The 23,687-nt window shown below is 41.6% G+C and overlaps 1 protein-coding gene across 45 annotated transcripts in view, besides 1 other annotated feature; it reads right to left on the bottom strand.

Moving 5' to 3' along the window:
* Nrxn3 (neurexin III) overlaps positions 1–23,687 on the bottom strand; it is a 1,612,235-nt gene that overhangs the window by 1,333,923 nt on the left and 254,625 nt on the right. The window lies entirely within an intron of this gene.
* Positions 16,087–17,115: an enhancer, noted in NCBI's record as "VISTA enhancer mm296". NCBI's record gives its function as "enhancer in: midbrain (mesencephalon)[10/11] | heart[4/11]" and the evidence as "EXISTENCE:transgenic organism evidence [ECO:0001131][PMID:17130149]".

Genomic DNA, 23,687 nt, shown 5'->3' with positions numbered 1-23,687 from the left:
GCTCTTCTCTTCTCTCCTTGCCTAGGTTGACAAACCTATCTTTTTACTGAACTCTGCAATGCAATAGCTGCTCTGGCTGTCTGTTTGCCATGTTTCCAGCATATCTTCTATCACCTCAGCTCACACTTGTTGTCTACTATCTGTACTATGCTGAGAGTTGTGGAGAGAACACGACAATAATTAGACAGACCTGATCTCTACTGTTCAAGAAAGGTAGTGGCCTCCTACCCAGCTACATATTTGAATCACATGAGCAGCTTCCTGTAAATATCATTGTCTTCCCATTGCAGTGGTCTGATGAGCAATATATCTCAACACAGTGGTACAATGGCAGCTTCTCAGAATGTCCTAGTAAGATTTATAAAACACTGATGTTTGTTCCTGTTACCAGTCATTTCAATCAAAGTATTTGGGATACAGGCACAATGGTATTTTTCATGTCCCCAAGACAGTCTTGAGAATGGCCAAGATTGACAGCCAATTGTTAACATGGAGATAGATATCAATTACCTGCCACAATGCTAGCAAAGGTAAGCGTTCCTTCTTGCTAGTATATAAACTCTTTAAATAAACTCTTTAAATGCAATGATTTGTATGCATTGTCAGGGCCTGTTATTGGGCATTGTATACCACAATTCCTATCTAATATGTATAGAAAAGATGAAAACAAAAGAATAGCTCTCCTCTGTGTTCTATAGAGTGTTGGCATGTTAGAGTTCTAACAAACTGCCACAAAGGGTGTGGCTTAAATTGTAGAAGATTTTTAAACCCACAGTGCTAGAGGTCAGACAACCAAAATCAAAATGTTGCCAAAGTTGACTCCTCTGAGGGAATCTAAGGGTGATTTTGTTCTAACTCTCATTTCCAATTTCTGATAGTTCACTGACAAATTTTGCCATTCTTTGGCTTGCAGACATGTCACTTTAGTCTGTGTTCTCTGGCTCATATTGCATTCTCCTTGTGTGCCTGTGTGTCTCTATGTTTGGAGTGTCTCATTTTTAATGACACATTCTTATTAGATTCAGAAATGTTCTAACAATCTCGTTCTAACTTGATCATTTCAGTGATTCTATTTCCAAATAAAGTGACATTTACAGATACCCAGTGTTAGGACTTTAACACCTTCTAGGAAGACAACCCATCATACGTGGAAAGCAAAAGTCTTTCTTTTGTGGGAGGAAGGGAAAGGGACAACCTTGAGTGAGGAAAATATGTTCTAAGGCTGTATTAGAGCCTCCTGTTCTAACAAAAGTGCAATTAGAACTTCTAGCATCTCTGGTGAGCAAAAAGCCGAGAGGAGGACTGGATTTGCAAAATGGTGAATCAGCAAATGCTTCTCCCAAGGCGCCTTGCCTATATTCCAGTTCTTAATTGGTCACAAGGTAGCTAGTTGGCTGCCACATCTATGTGAACTGGGAAAAAGAAACCTTGCTCTAAGGTACTGCCTGATTTCACTTATGCTATTGCTCTCTTGGAGATATTAGAAATTCAATTATTATTTTTTAAAATAAATAGCAACAATTCCTACATAATCAGTTATCAGTGGTAGAATGCACACATTATAGTAACAGCAATTAGGGGAACTCGGGAAAATGCAAGATCATCCTTAATGATACCTGCACCCTTTATCTGGCCCACCTTCATTCAAAGTACATATTAAAACATATGTTAAAACACCATATATTTGGATTACTGATAGGTTGTTTTAGGTGAGTCCAGGAAAGAAAAACACTTAAAGACGTAACTTCTACTCCAGCTTCTATTTTTAATTAAAAAAAAAAAACCTTTAAGACAGCATATGGTTTTTTTATTATTATTTTATTTATATGAGTACACTGTAGTTTTCTTCAGACATGCCAGAAGAGGGCATCAGGTTCTATTACAGGTGTTTGTAAGCTACCATGTGGTTGCTGGGAATTGAACTCAAGATCTTTGGAAGAGAAGTCAGTGCTCTGAACTGATCACTGAGCAATCTTTCCACCACACCCCCACCTTCTATCTTAATTCTATCAATAGGTTGCTCCTGTATTAGTTACTCTTCTCATTGATAAGATGAAATACCTGACAGAAGTGACTTAAGGAAGGAAAGGCTCACTCATGCTCATGGCGTTAGGGGGCAGATTCCATCATGTACCATGGCATAGATGGCTTGGGATTGGGAAAGTCTTAATTCAAGATGATGGGAGAGTACAGTAAAACCAGTAAAAAATTCTCCAGGTGGCCTCTGACCAGGAAACAAGTGTACAAACAAAAGCCAGGATAGATATCACCTTCAAAGTCCCATTCCTACTGATATATTTCCGTGAGCCAGTTCCCCTTCTCAAGGGTTCCAAACCCTTCCCATTTCTACAACTAGTGACCAAGTATTCAAAACAAGACCGATGGGAAGAATTTACACTCAAACCATAATTTGGTAGTACATACGTAGTTTCTCATAATGAAAACCCAAGAGTTTGAACTTCGTTAAACACTCAAAGCAACTTGTGTCTTAGAGTCACATTAGGAAGAAAAGTTCTCTTTAGATCTGGCTACAGGACAACCAATGATTGACAAGGCTTGAGCCAGGGTTCTGCTCCTGATAGTATTCACCATGAATCCCATGGACTGGTGCCTCAGCTGTAGCTGGGATTGGCACATAAACTGAACCTACTAGGTGAGGTGGGGCTTTTTAAACGTGTTTTCAGGGGTTGACAATTAATTAAGGAAGTTCTCAAGTCTTCAACTATTCTTACTGAGGCTTTAAGCAATTCTGAAACACTGTTACTTATGACTGATAGCTGCCACGAAAGATGCTAATGTAGGAGAAATCAAAGATTCTTCACATTTTTCTTAGAACAAGGAAAAAAGCTTAATTGTAGTGTCCTATGGCACGGATCCTTGACCTGGTTCTCTCTCCAGCTGCATGCTATTGTGAACATCATTTCCCTCACTCTCATCCCCAGTGTTCTCAGACATTTAGTGGAGATAATAATAGCTAAGCACTCTATATACATTTAATTACTTCATGCTTAAAATAGCCTTTTGAAACATTACTATTATATCCCTACATAAATGTAAGATCAAGTCATAGAGAATTAGCTTGCCTATATACACAACACTAGTGAATTTAGATTTGAAGCAGCCAACCTCCTTCTAATATCTTTCCTTTCTACCACTCTCCTATAGTGATGACATAATAATAAAAATAAGTGTCACCAGGCACACTAGAGATTACTTCAAATAAGGCACATATGAACACTTAAAAACTACTTAAGAGAAGTTTGCCTGCACTACTTATAATCGTGGAGTAGAATTTCAGCCATTGTTGTATAGGTGAATATTTGCATTCTATCTTGAGGTTTATTTAGTAGCCTTATCCCGAGATTATGGTCTAGATTCCATTGAGATATTGATTTGATGGAGAAATGCACACATAAGCCATAGAACTTAAATATCAAGATGAGCTAATGTATCACTGCATAATGCTTGCAAGATAGGGCTAATTCTGTAGAATAACCAGTGAACATTGACAAGATTTTCTAGATAAAACTCTCCCATTCAGATGAGCATTAAATGCCACTCTCTTTGGGGTAGACACCATCTTCTACTTGCCTAGGCAGGGCTCTTTAAATAAAATACCCACCAGAAGAATGCAGCAGTAATTCCCATCTGCCACTGTGTGTTAATTATTCTGTCTTGGGGATCCCTGTGTATATGCCATGCCTTTTTAGAAGCAAAGTCAGTCCCCCCCAAAATGCATCCAATACTTTACAGAATCCTACCCAGCCTTTGCTTGAGCCATGCTACTTTCAAACCCATTGTTGTTTGATTCATATTTCAATTGTCACAATTGTGACAAATGCAAGACAGAATACCACAGAATTTTCAGAGCACATGCCAGCTGTCAGATGCTGTGTCTTGTGATTTCTCGGCATTATTCCCTTTTATCCCCATATGAACACTGAGATGGAGGTACTCTTGACCCCCACCCTGTCACCAATTGGTTGGCTTTAGCTATTTGTTGTAGGTTGTGGTTTTAGCAGTATGCTTGATTTCATGTATAGATACAGAAGCTCAGATGTAAGTACTACTCTAAGACCCCATGAGTTGACACTGGCACCCTTGGTGCCACAGTTCGGATATTTTCTTGTATAATAAGTCCGCTGCTTGTTCATTGAGCCACCCCAGGATATGCTCACGAGACTTGGGCCTCATACAGCTCCAAAAACCCATGGGTAGGTGGCATATGTAGTAGGAAAGAAGTCACACAAATGGGCTGATATAGGGGACCAGAGACACAAACCCAGTGTCTCCTCCTCTTTATCTCGGGTTTAGATGCTGTCCTTTAGATGCAAGGCTCCAGAAGTAGAAGGGGCAATGAGCTAAGTAACAGCCTGAGATTATGCACACCTGTGTTCATATATATATAAATATTCCACATCAAACAGAAGTGCCCGCAGCACAGACAGTGATGGTAGCTGGGCCTCTGTGTGTGGCTGAGAGGAAAGTTATTTACAGCAAGGTCTGGCCTCTCGCCCCACCATGTAATTCCAGGCAATTGCACTTCCAAATAGATCTTTTTGGAGAAAATCAACAGTGGCTTTGCTTTCAATCTACTGGAAAATGAAGTCCTGTGAATGTGTTATGTAAGTCCACAGGTCCACAGCAGGTGGAGTGAGGAGCTCAAACCAGCAGCTCTGCAGAGAGATGGGAGGCTCTGATTCCCAGATTCCTTCTATCTTTTCTGGCCTGCCGGGCCCTATGCATGCCTATGCATTTTCACAATGACTGACCCTGGGGCCCCAAGGCAGAAGCAAGGTATGAGACAGGGCAACTGAGACTATCACTGGGGCTCTAAAGAAGAAAAGGGAGTTAAAGAATGATAAAGGCCCTGCTGTGGCATTTATTTACAAGACAAACACAATGTCTGCTTTTTGACTCATCCACCATGCAACTTACTCCAATTTAGCAGCACCAAGTAGCACACATATGACACATCCACTCTGGTACCTGGACTGTCACGCTTGCTTTCTTTCTTTTTCAATAATAAAGTCTCACTGAGTTTCTAAGACTACAGAAACAGAGAAATAAAAGCAGACTGTCCACAACTCCATTATCTAAACAGTCATTGTTAGCATGCTGATGAGTTTTTTTTTTCCTCAGCCTTTGTTTTTAATCTATTTTTAACTTTGGAAAGATAATTTCCTGATGAGTTCTACACATTTTTCCTCTGGGTCAGAATCAGTGGAGACCAAGTCATACTCAGGGGTCTGAGAGGTTGGATGCCAGCCAGGTGGGCTGCCTAGACAGCCAATGACTGCTTAGATTACAGAAAGGTGATGAAAGGAACACAATGCTGAGAACCAGGGTTCAGTCTTTATATTGAGCAGTATCCATAATCATTAATATAAGACATCAAGTGAGTTACATCCGTTTTGGGGATTATTTGCACCATCCACAGTAGATACAGAGAGTAAAGCATATGCCTTTATATGGATATGGAGGCACTCGTGTACTTCTTATATTATTGAGAAATTCATTCTCCTGTAATGGAGTTGTGTTTTCAGAAGGACAATAGGGATATTGATAACTATCTTCTAAAATTATCATAGTAACTTTTAGGGTCACATTGAATGGGGTATGTAAGAAGAGGAATGGGTGGGAGACAAGATAATTAACACTGGGAATGTTTGAAAAGCCAAATGAAAACATAATACCTTATAAGCTTTATGTATATATATGTATATATATATATATAGTTTGTATAAAAGAATGTAATTGATATTGCCATATGTAGGCAATAATGATCCTCCCAGAAGCTATGGGATATTAAAAAGACTGCACCTCAAGTTGTTCATCAGGTATGTCCCAGACAACCCTAAAACAACACAGGCTATTGTCAAAGCTCTTGGTTGTTCACCAGAACTTGACGGTAAGATCCTCTTGCAGAAGATACCACATGCTTTCTCCATAGCACATAGAGAAATAAAGTTGGAAGTGACCAGGAAGTTTTCTCCCTGCTACACAGATTCTATGGTATCAAAAAATGCTAAGCACACTGCTTGGGGTTGGGGTTGGGGGTGGGGGGAGGGAAAATCATCAACAGACTTATCCAGCTGCAAACCCATAAACTACAATAATGACCAACATGGTAAAATATGGGTGGGAAAGTAGCACAAATGTTATGGGGGACATCATCCACATCCTGACTGAAGAGTCCTACTCCACGGGAAGCAACACATGCCTGGCACCTTGAATCTGGACAAGAACCCAAGGTTGGAAAGCTCACAGGCTTGGGGGTGAAGCTAATACTACTATTTTGCTAAATGCAAATAGAGTCAGAATACTCTCTAAATTCTTACCTCTCTACCCATAGGTTAGTGTGCACTTAGAACTCATCAGTTTTAAGGTTTTCTTGCAGAGTAAACAGCAGTCCGTGCAGAAACTTACAACTGGTCAAATAAGAGTCTGTAGAGTGCTCAACTATAAATGGGACATTAACATCACCCTGTGCCTTCCAAGGCTCATAGATGGTCTTAAAATGGGGGTGGGGTGATACAAGGGTTGTAAGATCCACATGTCAGAGGCCTGGAGTCAAAGAGTAACAAGACAGCTGCACCCATGAACTCCCAACAATGACTGCTGCCTGCACAAGATCAAGCTAATCAATATTTCAATAACAAGAAGTGAGGGGCTCATGAGCTCCCTCCTACCCAAGCTGAGAAGGTATCAACAATCAATGGCTTCTGGGAGATAGGAAGTCATTTTCTTTAAAGGTGTGGTCCCTAGAAGGCTGGCCATGATTCGGTGGATGGTCCCCTCTGGTAAGTATATGGATAGCACAAACTGGACTAGGTGGGTTACAAAAAATTTCAAAAGATAATAGGAAGTTAGGATAAATGAAGGTGGGTGTGAGAGAAGTTAGAGAAAAGAGTGAACATGAATATTATCAAAATACCTTGCATATGTGTATAACATTCTTAAAGGAGCACTAGCATATGTTATATTTAAAAAGCAAACAGCTGGAGAGATGACTCAGAAACTAAGAGTGCATTCAGCTCTTGCGGAGTACTGGATGGAGCTCAGCTCCCAGCATAAACCTGGGGTGCCTCGCTGCTTTTAAGGATGCCTCCGGCCTCCGTGGGTACCTGTGCTAACATGCACATACCCACATGTGCACACATAAATTAAAAATAATAATTAAATCTTGGCTGGGGAGATGGCACATCACTGAACAACATTTGTCTGCTTTTCCAGAATACTTAGGTTTCAATCCCAGCTCCCATATGGCACCTCATGTCTGTCTGTAACTAGTTTTAGAGACTCCAGTATGGCCTCTTCTGCTCTCTACAGGTGCCAATCACACAAGCAGTGAATGAACATATATGCAGGCAAACTATGCATTTACATAAAAAACCAATAGATATTCAAAAATTAAATGATGCATGTAAACCAACTCTTTGTTGCATTTATGTGTGTAGCTGTATGTGTTCCTGTAAGACTCACATGTATGTTTGTTGTCCATGTGCAAGTGGAGACAGGGGTCAACCTTGGATGTCACTCCTTAGAGCAGTAGTCTACCTTACCCTTTGAGGCAAAGTTTTTCAAAGTCATCCGGACTTTATTAATTTGACTAGATTGACTAGCCAGTAAGTTCTAGGGGTCTTCTTGTCTCCATTTCCTCAATAATGAAATTATATGCACATATCACCATACCAGGCTTTCTTACGAGGCTTTCTTACGTGGGTCCTAGTAATGTGACTCAGGACCCCACATTTGCATGGCAAGCACTTTAGCGATTAAGTCATGTCCCCAGCCCTGTGGGAAGACAGGATTGATGATTGCAGAGAATTGTAGGAGGTTTTATCACTTGGGTTTTAAGAAATGAGATGATTACTTGCACTATACACCATAGAAATATTTTGTGAAAGTCCAAGAAGATGATAAAGAGCAATATAAATAAAATTAAGCACACATAGGAGATCAGGGAGAGGCACAAAGTGAAGTGTTTCCCCATAATTCACACAAGGAATCAGAAATAATAAGAGAGTTCAGAGGCATCAAGGAAAAGAAAGAAAGAAAGAAAGAAAGAAAGAAAGAAAGAAAGAAAGAAAGAAAGAGAGAGAGAGAGAGAGAGAAAGAGAGGGAGGGAGGGAGAGAGGGAGGGAGGGAGGGAAAGAAAGAAAGAAAGAAAGAAAGAAAGAAAGAAAGAAAGAAAGAAAGAGAGAGAGAGAGAGAGAGAGAGAGAGGGAGGGAGGGAGGGAGGGAGGGAGGAAGGAAGGAAGGAAGGAAGGAAGGAAGAAAGGAAGGAAGGAAGAGAGTGATCGTTTCTCCTTCTTCCCATGCCTTGATTGAAAAAGGGGCAATGACCAATAACTCCCTACTAATACAATGGGAATTAAAAGGTTTTATGCTTTGAGTTGGATATGTAGCTACGCAGAAACTGAGAAGTAGCCTCAACCCCTTCATCTTACCTCAGCAGAAATCTTCCAAGAGGTGAAAATCCATTGGCTGTTTTCACCATGGACTAGAATCACTTTCATCTTTATACCTCATGGGGAAGCAGAGTGCCATAGGGATGGAGACAGAATAAGGAGGCAGTGGCTTTAGAATAGGCAAGACACCACGGAATGCTACCTGTCAAAATACCCACATTTATTTGGGGAATCCCCAGGAGCAAAGCCAACAGACCGTGGAACTAGTGTAGTGTGCCACCTTCTGGTAGGATTACATATTACACAATTTCTTGATTCATGACTGCTCACTAGCTCTGGGCTTGGAAATAAAAAGAAACCTTTCAAAGCCAATGTTGTGTTTTCATAACATCTCCAAGACCAAGGCTAGACCAAGAATGACCATGATGAAATGTGTCTTTAACAGTTCCCATGTCCTTATTCCAAATTGGAACCCTCATTCAAGCTCCCATTTGACTATACAAGCCCAATGTTCTCAGTCAATATATCAATAGCCATGGGTAGCTGCTCACCTCCTCTAGCCATACTCTACTGCCAAAGGTTAAGAGGACAGGTAATGCATACATTGCCCTTACATGTGCATTTAAGTAGGTTCTGGACAATTACTGCAATCCAGGCACTATGCTAGATCTGATCTCATCTTCCAGGATCTTATCATCCATTGAGGAAAGCAGTGATGTACTTAGGTAATCACAAGTCCCTTCTTGGGGTAAAATGTTCATAGTAAAGGAAGTCTAGGTAGGAAAAACTACCACTTATGGTTAAATTAGTCAGAAATGGCAGTGTTTGATCTCTGAGTTGAAAGATAAAATTTTAACAAAAAGAATCAGAGAAAAATACATCTGGAAAAGTTAAAACAATGCACAAAAGGCAAAAAAAAAAGTAGACAATTAAAGACCTTTTAATAGAATACCTGTACCAAAGCATACCAGGGGAGAATCGTGACAGCTACCACCTACCCAAACTCCTTTTAAAATGTGATCTTCATCACCTTCAGTTATTGCTGCTATGAAGCCCATTTTCTTGATGGAGAAAGTGAGTCTTTCAGAGGTAAGGATTTAGTTTATTGTGATTCCATGTTTTGTAAGGAGAATACACAACCTAGGGATTCTATCCCCTATAGCCTGGATGGTAGCAAGTACAATAAACAAAAGAAAATGGTTGCAGCCATTTCATGGAGGGCAAAGAATCCTTTCAAAAGCAGAGCAGGAATGAGTTTTCAAGGTGGTCTTCTTCACTGTCTATCCATCCAGACATGGTGACTCTTCGCTGGTTATTATCTTTCTTCTTAGAGACATACTCTAAGCTATCCAGCCATATATTCACAAGCTTGAAATCCATAGTAAAGTTATCTCTTCTTTCCCCCAGTGCATTTATCTGTTTGTTTGATTTTTCTGCTCACTGCATTATATGTTATTAGGCCTTAGGGTGCCTCCGTGAATTAAAGCGATACAGTCAAAATGTATGATTAAAAGGCTGAGAGGCAATAATAGCAACATAATCATACAGAGCATTCATATCCCACTTTAACATCTGTTGTCTCACTTACTCACAGAAAAATCAGCAGCACTCCGAGCCGGGAATGACAGAATGTTAGCAACTCAATTTTACCAGTGGGAACATTGAAACAGAGAGGTTGGCTAGTTTGCCTGGGGCCACAGAGCAAGTGATTGGAACTGTCACTAAATCTCCTAGCTTCCAGCCCAGACTTGTTTCCACAGAACTGTGGTCTCTCTACTCAGGAAAGATAGGTTTAGGAGATGAGAGGGCCCAGGTTTCTTACCTCAGGGAGTTTTGGGTACGGCACCATGGACAGAGAACTCAAGGCTTTTTGAGGGGGAAGCGGTTTGGTTTAGGTGAGTATGTTTGGACATGCACCACTATATCCAACTCAGCATCATCCTTCCATGACACACAATGCTACTCTCCAATTTAAAGCTCTCAAGCTAAATTCTCTGATGCTGACTAAAGGGTATGCTCAGAAAACTGTATACAGGCCATGACATAAAAATCACCTCGAAATAAGGCCAAGACTAGAAGAGGAAAGCCGCATTTAGGTCGAAGCAAACACAAACACTAATGGAAGCAGCTGCTACGTCTTCACCAGGTAGTCTGGGGCAAGTTAGCCATAGTGACATTTACCCTGCACTACCCCTAATAAGCCAGCTACAGTTAGCCAAGATTCTCTCTTTTCACATTCCAACATATTATAAGGACCACCTCCCTTATAAGCTATTAAATCTAAAAATAATGCTATTTGTCTGTGGAGCTGTGGCTTTGTGTCAGGTCCTGGGCTTGTTCTCCAAGTGTTATGTCAATTATTTCATCCTTTTGGTGACTAGTACAAGATCTATCTAACATGTGCAGGCTATGTGAAAGACAATTTGGAGAAATAACCGTGTGCTATTTCAAAAAAAAAAAAAAAAAAAAAAGACAGTGAGTCTGGAGTCTCCCAGCTATGTGATCTTGATTCTTAGTTAACCCCTAAGGGTTTAACAGTCTCTGCACCAGTAAAACTGGGGAGCTATGCTTTTTTGTGACATTGTCAAGAAGACTACAGAAAAAGCAGCCAATACCCAGAGAACAATGTGAGCACCTAGTGGGTGCTCAAATGAACACTATTTTCCAATCCTCTCTTAACATTCACATGTGACTTTGACCTTACTTAAGCCTATTTCCCCAGGCCCCACACCCCAACTCATTAACCCGATATGAAGATAAAAGTAAAGTTCCATAGAAGAAGGAATAGGTCAAGTGAGAATTTATTTATAAATCTGGAGAGAGCAGAATTCATAGTGAGGTTTTGTTTGTTTCCGTGATAGTGCATCTCATAATGACTGTATCAGAAAGTGTAGGAGGAAGAGGTTGACAAGAGTGACTAGTAAATGTACATAGAGATGCTCAGCTCCATACACTGTCAAGCCTCCTGTGGTGGTCACTAGCCACCAATGAGTAAGGAGAACTAAAATGAGGTTATGAGCCAACAAGTATCGTGTATCCCTGTCTCCCATTCACACCATTTGCAAAGCAGCTCCACACATATGATCCTGCACCAATCGGCAAGGGCCTAAGCATAAGCAGCAGGCTTTGGGACCAGAACCACAGACACAGTGTGATGGCTATCCTTCACGATCAACTGGATTAGAAGCACCGTCCTCTGAGTATGTCTTCTGGGGTGTTTCCATAAAAGTTTAATGGAGGAGAGAAGAGCCACCCTGTGTGAGGGTGCCACCAGACCATAGGCTTCAGTCACAGATTCAACAAAGTGACAAGGTAAGATGAGCACTAGTGTTCATTTCTCTCTGCTTCTTCTGGAGATGTGATGTGACCACCTGTGTCATGTTCCTGCTCTAATGCCTCCCCCTATCGCCATCCTTGTGAGATCTTCAAACTGTGAGCCAAAATAAAATTTCCTTTCCTTGCTTGTTTTTTGCCAGAGCCACAAGAGAAATAACTAGGTATCTTGATCTGTCCACCTGTCTCAAAAAACGCAACTTTCACCCACTTTGATATTATGACTTCAGAATCAGGAGTAGCTGTTCTTCCTCATCCCGGAGCTCACATCAAGTGGGATTCAATGTCATTAAAAACAGGAAAGACTCTTAATAAATATATGTCTGCTGTTGGACAGAGGGCATGAGGGCAGACCTCCTGCCAACCACACTGCCCATGGCCACACAGACAAGCTTTGGTATCCTGAAGACACAGATGCAAGCACCAAAGCACCTTCTCCACTTTGCTAAGCCCTCCCTGTCTTGATTCATGAGGCTCATTTCTTCCATTCTCTGGCTCAGTAAGAAGCAAAAAGCAGCCTGTGTTTATACCTGACACTAAGCCTTGATGTCATTTGTGTGACTTTTAGATTTTACGGCATGCATTACATGGAGATAATGACTTCTCCGGGGTTGCAAAGCTGGAGAGTCAAGGACCTGAATACCGATCTTCCCTAACAAGGCAGGAAGGCACGGCATCCTTCAAGCATTTTCCTCTCTTGTGTTTCCCATCCTCCTTCATGATGTTTTGTTTCTCTTATCTAACACTATTTCCCCCTGCTCTAAAAAGCCTGAGAAGATGGGTAAAAACTTTTGTGTGTTTATTAGCCAACCATAGACAGCTCTACAGTTTAATTCAAAGACAGCTATAACTCACTTAAACTAACCTACACTGAATTGTGTCTTGGGTAGCCCTCCTCAAACACTCCTCAAAATGATAATGAACATCAGGCTCACCAGCAGGAGGACCAGTGGCAAAGCCTGAGGACTGGCTTTATATTACTGGGCAGGTACTATTTAAACCCTTCCGTCTCTTACACAGGGATGACTGGGAGGACAGCAGAAGCTTGGCCCTCTAAACCATGTGGGTTTTTATCAACTGGTGGGAGCACTGGGGCTCCTCCTGATTAATTCTTACCCATGGGCTCTCCATGAAGACTTCCAGGAAAGCAAAACAATGGGACAGAAAAAGCCAGGAGCCAGCTGGCCTAGACATGAAACCTACAGCAACTTCAATTCTCTAGATCTGTCTTATCATCTATAAAGCAAATATAAAATTGTTGCCAATCTCACTGTGGTTTTGTGAAATTCAATAAATAAAATACTTGAGCTGAGGGTCTAGTTGCATTAGAAGACCCACTAGATACTAGCGTATATCCTTTCCTTCAATTCGAGGAAGATGTGCACCCATTAGGAAGCCCTAATGCTGATCTGATAAGGAATCTAGAAATCTTATTTCCTCCCTTCAATTTCTTAGCTTCCTTCTTGCAACAACAACAACAAATGTCATCCTTATTAGAGAACAACATGACAAAATTGTTATCTGGTTAAAAGTGTGCTATACAATCAAAGCCTAATCTCAACATTAGAGCAAACCATGTATGGATGAGAGACAGAAACTAAATAGTGACTAAGCACCTACTATGCCTCAAAGACTTTATATACATTATTTTTATAATCTATACTCTACTCCTGGAATAGGGTTGCTTGTCAGTACCCTGTTTTATACACAAAGATTCCTAAAGGATATCAAGATTAAGTAGCAGAGCTGAATGCAATCGTTCACCACCAAAGCCCACTGTCTTTCCATTAATTCAGGAGCTTTGCTCTCCTGGGGTGAGGTGAGCCATGGGAGGGGACAAGTCATCCAATGACACGCCTAGAAGATGTGCAAAGAGAAACCATGCTTAAGTGTATGATGGTTCACTCTTGCTTTCCCAGAATTGACTTTTTTCTTGGGATTTTAAATCATCGGGTGATGGATTTATGCCAATGACCACCAGAGGGGGATAACAGCTGAGAGAGGACAGACAGTATGCATACACAAGCACCAGCGTGTGCATACACACACACACACACACACACACACACACACATACACACACACAGACATACACACAAGAGTTCCCAGTAGCTTCCCCAAACAATAACAAAGGATTAACACACTGAAATGCCATTTAAATAAAGACCCTTGAACAAACAGGATTTTCTCATAGCTTTTCTGCTACTGTAAACCATGCCGAGTCTGAGCTCACCTCGGGGGAAACAAAGGGTATCATGAATCCCTTGTCTAGGCAAAGGATATTCCTGTTTGAAAATAAAAAATGTAGAGCCAGATTTGATCCACTGGTTCTCATAGTTAAGTTATATTAATTATATATTTTCAAAGAAATTGATTTAGAGGGCTAGAAAGTTGACCCAGCAGTTAAGAGCACTTACTAATCTTGCAGAGGACCTGGGGTAGGTCCCCAGCATTCATAACAACCAATAACTGTAGTCCCAGAGGATCTGACACCCTCTTCTGACCTTGGTGGAAAACAGGTATGCACTTAGTACACACATATGTGTAGACAAAAACAAAAACAAAAAACAAAAAACCTCACACACACTCACACATAATTTTTTTTTAATATCTAAAAATAAAAGAAAGACCTGGATTTGGAGCCTGAAGTCAGGATTGTTTTGCATAGTGGGGTCAAGGATCAAGCTTAGGGTCCTATGCTTACTAGACAAGGGCCAAACCATGGAACTACATCCTCAGCTAAAGGGTTTTTGAAGCTGTAAATCAAACTACACCGTGTATGTTTCACACAGGCCCAACAAGACCCCTGACTGCCCATCCTCTCAAATACAAGCCTCCCAATATCCACCCCCCCACATGGTTATTGTAAAGACAAAAACTGTAATGCAAAATGGCAAACAGCTCTGTAAATTGCAAAGGCCAAGCAAATGTCAATTGCTCTTCTTGCTATGGTAGTTATTTATTTAGTGTCGACGCTCCTATCACAGGGCCTGTCTGTGGCAGTGCACGGTCGGTTGCAGGAGGAACAGGCCTGAGCATTATATGAGAGGGCAGGGAAGCAGAAGGAGCAAGTGTGCTGGCAGCATTTGGGGTTGAGCCAGAAGCAGAAGGAACAAGGATACTGGCAATCCTTGGGGTTTTGAGGGAAGAACTTGCTCTCTTCATGCTGATGTCTCTGGGCTTTTCCTGATAGTCCTACTTATTTTATATATATTTTATTTTCAGTGTAGAACCACCAGCTCCTCATTAGTTTTCTAGGACTTGTCAGACAAGTTATGGAAAACAGGGTGGTTTATAGTGACAAATGTGCTCCGTTTCAGGTCACTATGCAAAGTGTGTGACTGTTCACCCCACACAGTATGATGCCATCCTAACCTGAAGAATAGAGAGGTGCAGCATCCAGGAAACCAGCCGCAGTGTGGGCAATAGACTCAGCCTAAGGAGGACAAATTGAAGGCATGAAGGTCAGTGTTCACTGTCAACTTGATTAGTTTAGAATCACCATGTAAAGAGGGTAGTCCCTGAAAGGTTTTACTATAGAGGAATAACCTACCCTAAATATGTGTAGACAGTCCCACTAGCTGGAACATGGATTAAATAAAATGAGAAACAATATCCCCGCTACACACACACACACACACACACACACACACACACACACACATACACACACACACACAGGCAACCACATTCACCTCTCCCTGCTTCCTGACTGTGGGTACAATGTAACCAGCTACCTTATTCTCTAGATGCTATGTCCCTCCACCATGATGAACTGTAAGTTCCAACTGTGAGTCAAACTGTTGCTTTTGTTGGGCAGTTTGTCACATTAACAAGAAACTTAGCTAGAGCAGAGGGCTTTCTGGGGAAGTTTGTGCTGAACCTTGAGTGATACATATTGATAATAGGAAGATAAGACCAGATAGAAATGCTCGTGGAGCAAAGAAGGAGAGCAGAGATACAGATGTTTAAAGGGAGAGATTTAAGAGAAAAAAGCAGGCAGGAGGAAGGAGAAGCTGAAGGAATGTTTCTGATTGAATGGCTAAGATAGAAGCAACAGGCTGAGGCTGAAAGGAAGCTAGACAGGAACTAGGGAAATTCCCACATTCCGAGACACCATGCCTCTCTCTGACTTTCCTCCTATTTCCACCCAGGGCTTTCCCATACTTCCTCCCTGCTCCAGCAGCTTAGACTTCTAAAATCAGAGGCCCTGCCTTAGGTAATCCTGTGTGTGCCTGGCACACAAACAGCTCTACAGATAAGAACAGCTTCAAAGATGGAGCTGGCAGACTCAAGATGGACAGACAGACAGACAGAAGGCTGCCAACAGTGCAGCCGCCACAGCAGAAAGCACCACTTCCGGCTGCTCCCTGTGCCTTGAGACAAAGACAGTTGGACCCAGTTAATTGAAATATAAGCTTTAGGCATTAGGATTTATCCAAACGCCAAGAAAATAACTCGAGGACGCTAACAGCATGCAAATGGATGCACCCGGGGTCCTTTAACATAATTCATTCAGCACAGGCAGCCCAGGTACGACTGGCAGTTTCTCTGGCACCCCCAAACCAGTCCTTTCTTTCATGCCTCTGGGCTTTCTCCTCCCCCACCCTACTGCTCCTGGACAGGCCTGATTTGTGCTAATAAAAGCAGCCACGGCCCCAGGGACCCAGCAGGAGGAACATAGCTGATTTCACCTCTTTAACCCCGGATCTAGGAAAACAGCCGAACGCTGACTCTGGCCTTCCCCCAGGAGGATCCCAGAGTTTTATCTTGTGAGCTGCACGACCTCTAGGAACCTCTGCACAAGTGAGATAAGCCCCTGTCCCCAAGAGGAAGCATACTTATCTCCCAACAAAGCGTCTGCAAATTACTTTTTTTTCCTTCTCAGGGAATGGAGTATTTAAATAATAATAATAATAATAATAATAATAATAATAACTGCAATAGCAGTAATAGTAATCACCACCAGCTGATGTCTGCATCATGGTCAGTTCTTCAGGGAAAGAGGTGGCTGGGCCTGCAGAAACGGATTGTGTTAAGGAACATGGGTGACTCATGCGCCAGGGGCGGGCACCTTCCCAAGGGTCCTGGAGCCCAGTGTCTGGTTTGAGAGATATGCACACCACCTCTCTTCGCACAGAATAAACAAATGATTAACTGTCTCATTAGTGACTGTGCGGGAAGACACACAACTCATGTCCCGGCGGGTGGCGCAGCCAAGAGATTTATATTATTTAACAATAAAAGCAAAACAAATGTGGCCTTCCACCCCGCTGCCTGCCTGCATGAGGCCCCTTTTACCAAAGCAGGGCAGCTAGCCAGAAAGGACGGGAGGCTCTCTTACCTGACAGAACATAGACTGCAGCCTATGGAGGGAGAAGACCACCTCCTTTGAATTTCAGGGCTGGGTTCAGGACAGGGTAGGGGGTGGGGGCAGAATGGAAGGAAGAGTGTTCACAAGGGAGCACAACTGATTTCACTGGAAGGAGCTATTTGCTGTGAATACCTGCTAAGAAAGAGAAAATCAGTTTCCTTCAGTGGAATGTCACTGGGTATATATATCAACTACACTCCAGGGTCAGCCCCATGAACCATTCTAGAGGCAAACTGCCGGAATCGCACCCTGAAGCTAAGAGTTGAAGTCCTTTGACATGGTTTAAGTTCCCTCCCTGTGCCTCAGTTTCTGATGTATAAAACAAAGATAATAATAATTATATTGAAAAATGTAGTTGCTTTGGGAAATATGGGAGTTAATATATTTAATGTCCTTAGAAGGTAATTAATGTGTCCTGGAATACAGTAGATAACACGGAAGAACATAATTATTATTAGGAAGTTCATGGCGTCGTTATGAATTGCATCCTTTACGTTTTAGTCATTTACTGTCATGAGCATTCACGCTGAAATGCAGAGCAACTTAAAAGGCTCTTCTCTCTAGGTTTCTACCCACTACCTACCTACATCACAAACTCCTACACTGCCTCCAAAACCCAAGCAACTTGTCATTATTTTTCTCTCTATATAGTTTCCTCTTAAGCTTTCTCACCTCTGACAGAACCCATCTCTTCTCACAGCTGTGAGGTATATTCCTGATTCGATAATCAAGGCCCCTGATTAACCTGGATGTCTACCCTTCCCACGTACCTCCCTAAATCCCTTCTGAGATCTACCTTGGAGGAAGAGCGCCTAGAGTCTGTACAATAGAACCCTGCATGTCAGTACGTGGAGCCCTGCAAAGCCCTTTGTGTGAAAGGCATCCAGAAAGAGAAGCAAATGTAATGTTTTGCCCTAGGCACTGTGTTCGTCACAAATCCCCAAGCCTCGGAGCGTGACCTTTGCAAAAAGTCACACTGGCTAAAATGTCTCTGTATTGTTCTTTGACTGGCAATGAATTATCTGGGGTTAGAGGAACATTTTTTTTTTTCACGGCTCAAAAAGCTGAGCTTCTGAAATCTAGGGGTTTGGGGATCCAAGGGGAAGGCTAACCATGCTTGTGTTTTCATAGACCCCGTACTGCCTGAAGCGCAGTCCAGGGAAGCAGCAGCTTCAGCAGGAAGCACCTTCCCACCCCTCAGAAAGGAACAGACTTGTGAGGCTGAGCCAGGATGGAGCAGGACCCCTACCCTTCACAGCAGGAAAGCCTTCAGTGACTCAGTTTTGCCTTCTGTGAGGTGGAAGAAACACTTGACCTTGTAGAAAAGGGATGAAGAATAATATGGAAGCTATTCACGGGGCATGTCATGTAGCTCCCCGATCCTTAAATGGTGGGTCAGGGCCCCATAGTAGGTTGTGTAACTGGATGTTGAGGTTGTGAAAATGTTGAAAACTGTAAAACGTTTCTAATTAAAAATCAAGGGTTTGATGGATCTTAAGTGTTTCTGGAAGGACCTGCCCATGCTCCGTGGAACTTCACGGCAGCCCTGGTTCTGAACATGGATGTACATTTTACATTGAACCCAGCATCCCTCCATGCAGTGCCAAGGAACACTGTTGGAAATACCTCACCTCAGATTTGAGACCATTCCATGCAACCAACCACAGTCATTTCACTTAACATAAACAGTTTTCAACTCCTATAGGAATATAATGGTTCAATTATAGTTTTTTTTTAAAGCCACTTTTGATGTTTTCCTCTCATTTCTCAGCATGTAAGTATCAAATTAGTATAACTTTGGACTACATTACTAGAATGTCTCATATCTTTAAATTTGTTTGAGTTGCTGGCTTGAATTAAACAACGACAAAAACTAAAACAATTGATTGAAATTTGGGTTGGAATTAGGATATTATTCCCAACAATTTCTGAACTGGCTATAAACATACTTCTGTTTGTACTACATATCTATGCGAAGCAGCTATTGTAGAAATCAAAATATCAGTCAAAGGTTGAAAATGCCGTGTTTCCTCAGCATCAAGGACTCAGCTAAGATCGAATTCTTTATGGAATAAACAACCACATCTGGCTCACCATTATTCATATTTGCTTCCTTCTTAAACATATGGGGAAAAGGTTGGTCTACCAAAGAATTACTTTAAAATAACTTTCTTTATGATTTAAGTAACAGGAAGTGTTTGATTTGTATATCTATCTTATATAGCTTTATACCCAAAATAGAAAAAAAAAATCTTAGGAAGAAAGAAATTGTGAATGGGAAAAGTTCAAAAGTCCAGATTAGCTGGTACTGTGGTTAGTACCAGCACTGAGTCCTAACAACCACCTTTCCTTCATTGAGCAACCTAAGAAATGTTAAAGGACTCAGGAAAGTGGAGATCAAATAGAAATACATTCCTGTGATATTAAGACTGAGAGTTAGAGAGCCACAAGTAAACAAATGTGGGTCTCCAAAGTAACTGTAACTCAACCAATGAGCACATATATCTGTTTGCAAAGGCCATTTAATAATGTGTGAAACTCGGGCAAATCCCCTGCATAGGACTAAGTCATTCCCTACAAGGAACAACCAAGAGGAGCCTCCAGCACCCTGCAGGCTGCAAGCCCCTGCCCAGTCACTGCCCCTTCGTTGCAGGGACACAAGCTCAACCATTGCCTTTACTTGCCCCCGTACCTGTTGGTCATAGCTGCTTCTTGGGTGCAGGAATCTGTTTTCACATCACTTTCTGATCACCCACATCACAGTCTTCACTTCCTCCTCTATACTGTAGTTGCTCTCACAGTCTCCTTTTCCTTCATCATGGAGGACAGTACATCCCAACTCCTGAGGAGTTGTTCAGACTTAGTGATTCTGAGACAGATGTATTCTAGAATAGTTTCAATGGCTCTCTTCTTTATCAAAGCGCCCTGCTCATTTGTCTTTGCCTACTTTTCCCAAACATGAGTGTTCATGCACTTTTTCTTTTGTGGTTTTGGCCTTCATTTTTCTTAATTGGTTTCTTGTTTGGTTGGTTGTTGTGAGTTTATTTTTAAAGAGAACATAAAGTTGGGTTAGGTAGGGAGGTTGGAAGGATCTGGGAAGAGTTGTGGGAGAAAAAAGTCATTAAAATACAGTGTATGAAAAATGTAATTTAATAAGGAGGGGAAAAGCCACTGCCCTTTGAGTATTGGTAAATAAGAAGTCTCTGTTATGGTTGTCGTGTGTCATAGGATGTGATAGTGTGAATTGTGATCACCTGAAATCGTATGTGGACTTCTTAACACCAAGTATTTCAGATGTAACTCAAATTAGACACAAGTTTGTTTCAGATATAATTAATTACGATGCAGTCATTAGGCCCAGAGCCAGTAATAATGCTATGCTTGAAAATGTGGTATGAACATGAGGACAGTCATCTGAGAACCAGAATAGACTGTCACTCACAGTTCTCTGAAGAAACTAGCCATCTTAGTGTAGACTCACAGTGCCCAGACCTGTGAGGCAATACAACACACTGTTAAAGGCACCCAGTTTGTCATGGCAGTGGACATGGGAAGCACACACACACACAAAAAAGACCATGCAAGTGGGTCTCATATAACCCCAAGAACCTTTTAAGAGAAGAACATGTTCTCCAGCTAATAGCAACACTAGGACATTTCAAACAAGGTAGTAGCCTTGTAAGAGCCTACGCCACTGTCTTGGTTGCCTTTTTACTGTTCTCACAAAGCACCCTGATGAAGGCAATACAATTCCAGAAGGTAATCCCACAGAACAGAGGGGAAGGAAGCTAACTGGGAATGGCCCGAGTCTTTTAAATCTCAGTGCCTTCCTGAAGTGACACACCCCTAACTATTCCCAAAGAGTTCCACCAACATAGGGATGAAGTATTCAAACATATGAGCTTATAGGAGCCATTCCCATTTAAACAGGCACAGTCAAGGACTCATTCAAGGTTAAATTACTTTTAAAACCATGAGCTAAAAAGTGGGTCATGTTTTAAGTCACTTGTTTTGTAGGATTTGTGATAACAGTATTAGATTCAAATAGACTCCTGCCCTTAAGGTCCCTTTTATGTTATTTTGTTTTTGTTTTTGTTTTGTTTTGTTGTTTGTTTGTTTGATTTGCTTTTACAGCACAATGAGAATTCTGGGTTCTTAGCTATGGACTGTGAGCCTTTGCCTAGACTTTCTCTCCCTAATACCTCTTTTCCCTGCTGGGAGGATAAGTTTCATTCCAACAACTGTATCATTGTCTGCACAATTGGGAATAGGAGATTTTAGTTAGATGAACTAGAAAGGAAGAAGGGGAGATAAGATCAGGAGATAATCACTGAACCAGACAAGATGGCATCACTGAGCTTGTCTTGTATCCTTGGGCACAAGGGCTTCCCCAAGCCAGGTAACCTCTTGTCTTCCCAGATCGTGCAAAAGCCCACCTCTTCCCACATGACCAAGTGTGGTGTCTTCAGTTCCCACATACTGAGACTGTTATGGTGACAGGGTCAAGTGAGCTTGTTCAAGCCTATGCTGAACACAGTGACACCTCTCCAGGATATACCTTGGCAGCCAACACGGGCACAAGAACTTACAAAACCATTTCAGCTAAGTGGAGATAACACAGCAGAAACAGGGAAGAAAAGGCAGCAGAAGCTTGCTAACATATACACACACCTGAGCATAACTTTGGAAGAGAAAGTTTGCAAAAACCATACATACACCAAGGAGCAGCCTTGGTGGGAAAACTGTGAGAATTCCCATCTGGAAATCCTATAAGGCAAAGAAACATGACTAGTGTTCAGAAAATGCCAAACTTAGTAAGCAGCTTTCAGAAACAAACTATTTCCCTTCCAAATGACATCTCTCCAGCTTCCAAATTTGCCTCTTCTCCTGAATTCTCAGGGGAAACTCCAACTCAATATGTCTGAACTCACCTCTTCCCCAACCCCATACAACAGTGATAGCACACAGAAATACCAACATCTCCCTAAACACCCAGGCTAAAATCCTGGTGGCATAAACATGTAGTCTTAAGTTCAAATCCCAGCTCTGCTGACCTCTCAACCTTAGTTTCCCCACGTCTTAGTTCCTTTTCTGTTCCTATGAGAAGACACCATGACCAAGGCAACTTATTGAAGGAAGAGTTTACCTGGGGCTTACAGTTTCAGAGGATGATTGTGTGAGCATCATTTAGGAAACCTGTTCACAGGCAGGCAGCCATGCTGCTGGAGCAGCACTGAGAGCTTACATCATTATCCACAAGTAGAAAAAAGAGAGAACTGGGAATGGCTTGGGCTTCTGAAATCTCAATGCCCACCCCACAGTGACACAACTTCTACCAAAAAAGTCATACCTCCTAATTGTTCTTAAACAGTTCCACCAACTGGGGACCAAGTATTTAAACATATGATCCTATGGCAATATTCTCTCTCAATACACCACACACCATCTGCCAACTGGAGACAAATAATCATTTATTTCATGAGAAAAATCTACAGAGATCACATTGATTAATTAGCTGCTTGTTGAAAACACAACTGGGGGTAACAAATATCACTTTATTGTAACTATTTGTGATGTACAACATTAAGGAAATGCAGTGGTCACAAGAAACTTTATCCACACTTAATTATTCTATGGTAGCGGTTCTCAACCTTCCTAATGATGTGACCCCTTTAATACAATTTTTCATGTTGTGGTGACCCTCAACCATAAAATGATTTTCATTGCTACTTCATAACTGTAATCTTGATGACCTATAGCTGCTATCAACTATAATGTAAGTATCTGATATGCAATATATCTAATATGTGACCCTTGTGAAAGGATCATTCAACCCCAAAGGGGAATGGACCCACAGGGTTAAAACCACTGCTCTTTGGGATGCAATCTGATTTTTTTTAATTTATCTTTTTAATTGGGTATTTTCTTCATTTACATTTCCAATGCTATCCCAAAAGTCCCCCAGACCCTCCCCCGCCCCCTTTCTTCTACCCACCCACTCCCATTTCTTGGCTCTGGCGTTCCCCTGTACTGAGGCATATAAAGTTTGCAAGACCAAGGGGCCTCTCTTCCCACTGATGGCCAACTAGGCCATCTTCTGCTACATATGCAGCTAGAGACACGAGTTCATATTGTTGTTCCACTAATTTTTTTAATGTTATCTCTGATATTGAAAGCAAACTTCCCCTTTTCTTTGCTCCGCATATTACATTTAGTATATATTTACATTTACTTTTAAGTTCTCATTCATTTCCTATTATCAAGCCATCAATAAAAACTTCCTCCATCTTTAACTATCAGTAATTCACTGACCCCCTAAACCTCTACTAAATCACCTTCAGGAATATCATGTTGAGTGGTAGAAGCATTCAAGGATGTTTCTCTCCCCTAGCCTCTGGGTTTAAGCTCATCAAGGTTGAGCAGTGGAATCCTTCACTTTAATTTGCTCATAGGGACAAAATCCTTGGACCTAAGAGGAATTGGCAGTTGTCATTTAAATGAATTACTAACTGGATTAAAAGTCTTCACTGTACCCTGGTATGTATGGATAAGGTAATATGACATGC

This window comes from Mus musculus, chromosome 12 (assembly GCF_000001635.26).
Source record: "Mus musculus strain C57BL/6J chromosome 12, GRCm38.p6 C57BL/6J".
Taxonomy (NCBI): Eukaryota; Metazoa; Chordata; class Mammalia; order Rodentia; family Muridae; genus Mus; species Mus musculus.
This window is presented reverse-complemented; position numbering and strand designations above follow the sequence as displayed.